The sequence below is a fragment of the Vicia villosa genome, unplaced genomic scaffold (assembly GCF_029867415.1).
Source record: "Vicia villosa cultivar HV-30 ecotype Madison, WI unplaced genomic scaffold, Vvil1.0 ctg.000817F_1_1, whole genome shotgun sequence".
NCBI classification, from domain to species: Eukaryota; Viridiplantae; Streptophyta; class Magnoliopsida; order Fabales; family Fabaceae; genus Vicia; species Vicia villosa.
The window spans coordinates 471,242-476,868 of record NW_026705360.1 but is presented as its reverse complement, the minus strand read 5'-3'; positions in this window follow the sequence as shown (position 1 = coordinate 476,868).

Genomic DNA, 5,627 nt, shown 5'->3' with positions numbered 1-5,627 from the left:
ATGATCAACAATACTACTTGGTTAATCTCCAAAATGGATCCGATCAAGTATGTCTTTGAGAAGCCTGCCTTAACAGGAAGGATTGCCCGATGGCAAATGCTGTTATCCGAATATGACATTGAATACCGTGCTCAAAAAGCGGTCAAAGGAAGCATTCTCGCCGATCATTTGGCGCATCAACCAATTAATGAATATCAATCTCTCAAGTTTGACTTTCCTGATGAAGATGTCTTGTACTTGAAGATGAAAGATTGTGACGAACCATTACCCGAAGAAGGTCCTGAGCCTGGATCAAGATGGGGCCTAATTTTTGATGGAGCAGTAAACGCTTTTGGCAATGGAATTGGGGCAATCATCATCACTCCCAAGGGTACTCATATCCCATTCTCTGCCAGATTGCTATTTGATTGCACCAACAACATCGCAGAATATGAAGCTTGTATCATGGGTCTCGAAGAAGCCATTGACTTAAGGATCAAGATCCTAGACATATATGGAGATTCAGCCCTCGTGATCAACCAAATAAAAGACAAGTGGGAAACTTACCACCCTGGCTTGATTCCTTACAGAGATTATGCAAGACGTCTTTTGACTTTCTTCAACAAAGTTGAATTGCATCATATACCTCGAGATCAGAATCAAATGGCAGACGCTTTAGCTACTCTATCTTCCATGTTTAAAGTCAGTCATTGGAATGATATGCCTACAGTCAGAATTACGCGCCTTGAAAGGCCCGCCTATGTGTTTGCAACTGAAGCAGTCATTGATGATAAACCATGGTTTCACGACATCAAGCGCTTCCTTCAAACTCAAGAGTACCCACTTGGGGCATCAAACAAAGATAAGAAAACTCTAAGGAGACTCTCTGGCAGTTTCTTCCTGAATGGAGATGTGCTATACAAAAGAAACTTCGACATGGTTTTGCTCAGATGCGTGGATAGACACGAAGCAGACATGTTAATGCATGAAGTGCATGAAGGGTCCTTTGGAACTCATTCAAACGGGCATGCGATGTCCAAGAAAATGTTAAGAGCTGGATACTATTGGTTGACAATGGAATCTGACTGTTACAAACACGTGAAGAGATGTCACAAGTGCCAGATCTACGCGGATAAGATCCATGTGCCACCGACTCTACTCAACGTTCTCTCATCTCCATGGCCTTTCTCCATGTGGGGTATCGACATGATTGGAATGATCGAACCGAAAGCTTCAAACGGTCATCGTTTCATCTTAGTGGCAATTGATTACTTCACCAAATGGGTCGAAGCAGCATCTTACGCCAATGTTACAAGACAAGTGGTTGTGAGGTTCATCAAGAATAATATCATTTGCCGATATGGTATTCCCAGCAAGATCATTACTGACAATGGTTCAAACTTAAACAACAAAATGATGAAAGAATTGTGTGAGGAATTCAAGATTGAGCATCATAACTCTTCTCCTTACAGACCAAAAATGAACGGCGCCATCGAAGCCGCCAACAAGAACATAAAGAAGATCGTCCAGAAAATGGTCGTCACTTACAAAGACTGGCATGAAATGCTTCCATTTGCTCTACATGGGTACCGTACCTCAGTGCGTACTTCAACAGGGGCAACTCCCTTTTCTCTAGTATACGGCATGGAAGCTGTGCTCCCCGTAGAAGTTGAAATACCATCAATGAGAGTTCTCATGGAGACTAAGTTATCAGAGGCTGAATGGTGTCAAAACAGATACGATCAGTTGAACTTAATCGAAGAAAAACGTATGACTGCTCTCTGCCATGGACAGTTATACCAAGCAAGGATGAAACAAGCTTTCAACAAAAAGGTTCGACCTCGTGAATTTCGAGAAGGCGACCTCGTGCTTAAAAAGATCTTGTCTTTTCAACCAGATTCTAGGGGCAAATGGTCTCCTAATTACGAAGGCCCGTATGTTGTCAAAAGAACATTTTCTGGCGGCGCCATGACTCTTGCAACCATGGATGGTGATGAACTCCCACATCCTGTGAATGCTGATGCAGTCAAGATATACTTTGTCTAAAAAAAAAATACAAAAGAACAGCTCGGTAAGTCGAAAACCCGCAAAGGGCGACTTAGGCAAAAATGAGCGTCTCGGTGGATTGAAAACCTGAAAGGGCGGTCCAGGCAAAAATTAGAGACAATAAACAGAAAAATTCATCCTGGTAGATTGCAAACCTGAAAGGGCAATCTAGGCAAAAATTAGGGATTTATGACAAAGTAACTGCATCAGTCCATACTTCGTCACCTGAGGAGTCTTTTTTCATCAAAGGATCTTCAAACAAATCATCGCCAAATCTGAAGCGACAAGCACAATTGTAACTCAAAGTTGTTAGAGGGAATAGTGGTTATTACTTTCAATGTAGCCTTTTCCGCATAATTACCATTTCCAACTTTTGTAAATACTCCATGGAATCACGCCTTTAGCTGATTTCCATCCTATTAAATAAATTTGAGCCTTGTGCCCATTTGTTTGCAATCTCTAATTTCTTTTAGCTTGCAAAATGACGCTCTAATTGTGTTATTCACTTTTGAAAAAAAGAAAAAAATAAGTTTTAAATGAATTTACTTCACTTTTCTTTTTCAAAATAAAAGCGAAATTTTCCTTTGAGTTATGAACAACAGAATGAACATCAGCAGACGTCTCCATAGGATGAACAAAAGGATTCTCCCTGAAAAATTGTTGAAACAACGGTATTCTGGTCCCAGAAAAGAATTCTTGAAGCAATTATCCCTCGAGGTAAAGAAGCTCTTCTATCCCCAGTGAAGAAGCTCTCCTATCCTCAGTAACGAAGATTTTCCATCTCCAGTGAAGAAGTTCTTTCATCTCAATAAGAAAAGATGCTTATCTTCCCCAGAGAGGTTTAAAGCACGCAGCATCATTCATCACCCGTGTTATCTACACCGTGTTGAAGAACATTTGCCGAGTATCTGGTTGTATTGCGGCGTTGGTCCATCTCCAGTATATACTTCTTTGTCTGTCAGTATCGTCAGCATGCATGCTACATTCATGCCATTCATCATTCATACATATTTGCATCATTTATGCATTCTTGCATTTTTCAATAATCTCTTGTTCAGAATATATCTATCCCAAATAAAAAAAAAGAGAAAAAGCGAAAAAAGAAAAAAAAGAAACAGGTATGGGCGTGTCATCTATCCAAGTAGGTTGTCACCCATAAGCAGAAAGAACATCTTCTTTCTCCAGTTCCCCACTGAGATCATTCCTCGTGGAAGAAGGTTGCTTTAGTTTTCTCCTCTCAAAACAAAGGAGAAAATCCCCAGTCGAGTTCATTCCTCATTGGGTACAAAGTCTTGTTTAACTATTTCTTTCCAATTCATTCTTGGATAGAACCCTGTCTTTACCAAAGATTCAAATTCCGATCCCTCAAATAGAGTCGAGAAAAACAGACAATAAACAATAGCCTCATCATCTGAGCGGCTTATGTCTCTTTCAAAAGACTTTTCCTCTCTAGGAAATCAATCGTGAAGACCATTTGACAAATCAGGGCCTTATTACTGTTCACGAGGCTGAATATCCGGTAATTTCCCTAACAAAGTCTCCAAGATCATTTTATCACTCGTCTGATAATTGATCATGTCTTCAAAACCACTATCACGAGGCTGGTAGTCGGTAACCCTTTTGTTCTGGTTATATTATCAACATGTCTATCACCATGCTGATAGTCGGTAATATTAACCGAACCTTTGAAACTCTTTTACCTTGTCAAGTCTATCACCATGCTGATAGTCGGTAATCCAGTTTCATACCTTTCACCTTCGCATTATTAAACAAGTCTATCCCCAAGCTGATAGTCGATAATGTCGATAGGTAAGCTTTTCTTACAAAGCTATCATTCCCCGGTGAAGCATACACTTGCTTTCCTGAAAAGAAAAAAACGGATTCTCTTCCTAAAACGGATTGAGACATCCTTCCCAACCTCTTTTCCCCAGTGGAGTCAGTTTTGATATCCCTCAGTAAAGATATCCTTGCATCATTCGCAATTTTGGTATCTTAGGTCCAAATTTGCGTCTTCTGATATTTAAGTCTCTTCCACCCTATCAAAACGAAGATTTTCAATCTTCATGTCTCAGGTCGAAGAAACTTAAATAGGGGCATCTGTCATACCCCAATTTTTGACCTAAGATACCACCTCATATCATAGCATATGCATCATTTGCATCTCTAACAAATTGCATAGCTTGTGTTTGTTACTTGTGACTCAGCAGGATTTAATCAGGAAATCACCCATCAGTACAAGTAACAATCAATTAGGGTTTTGTTCTCCCTTCATCTCAAATGAATCATCTTCATCAATAATCAACATTTGGTCCTCAGAGATTCATTTCAACAAGCTCAACAGCTCTGAATCAATCAGATTAGGGTTTTGACTGAAGATAGCATACTCCTGACTTTTGCTCAGGATTTGACCTAATGACTTGGGACATGATATCAAGACCCCAAGTGCATCATTTTGACCTAATCCATTGGCTCAAGACATCTCTTACACAAGGATTGATCAACAGTGAAATTTCAAATCATCAGATTAGGGTTTTGAACTATCAGGGACCAAAATCAGGGATCACATTTGGGAAACCCTAAAAATCCCCAGGAAGTCAATCAAAGGTTTCAATCATCCTCAAATAATCCCTATGACAAAATCCAATGGAAATTACATTTCAATTCAAGATCCACAGTCATCAATTTCATCAGGTCGACAATTAGGGTTTTGACCTAATTCACTGAACAACTGACTTTTTAATCAGGACATGGTGCCACAACTCAAACCATGGCTCAATATCCTCTAATGCTTCAATGTGATCCATTCATACCATTCATTTGATGAGGATAGCCTGTTTCATTGAAAAATCCAGAAACGCGATTCGTCTGAAAAAGTCAACTGTACAAGATCACCATTGACTTTTGGGGAAATTGGGTCAACCATGACTTTTGAAGTTTTAAATCATCAATATATGATATATGAAGTCATTTGATCAAGAGAAATCAAGAAAATCAATCAAGAATCAAAAAGTCAAAGTTTGACTTTCCATACATAGAAAAATTTCTAAGTGTTTTTCATGGTTTTTTTCCAAACTTTGAAAGGGAATTTCTCAAAATTTCACCTACAAACTGAAAAAAACTTCCAACATGAAAGTTGTAGATTTTGATCCAATAAACATTTTTGACACATATAATTTTTTTCCATAAGATCAACCATTTAAGAGATATGGAGCTTCAAAGTTGGCATCTTATGAAAATTTCACTTAAAACTTCATTTTCTTCAAAGTTCATGGATCTTTTTCACCCATTTCCTTAAAGGTCTTGAAGAAACTTTCAACTAGGCTTTTGAAGTGTGTAACATGAGCTTTCCAAAATGTCCAAGAGCATGAAAAAATATGGAGTGTAGCTATGGTTTTGAATTTTGACATTAGTGAACTTTTCACTTGAAATTTCAAGCCATTTTCACTAAGTTATGAACCATTTTGCCAAATGATCCAAGTAATGATGCATAGATGCAATAATTGGTAGATATTTTCTGATTTGAGATCAGAATGGAAGAGGATAAGAAGCTTGAGAAATAACCATGGTTAAGTCACTTTTAACCATTTGCATTTAATGTGAAA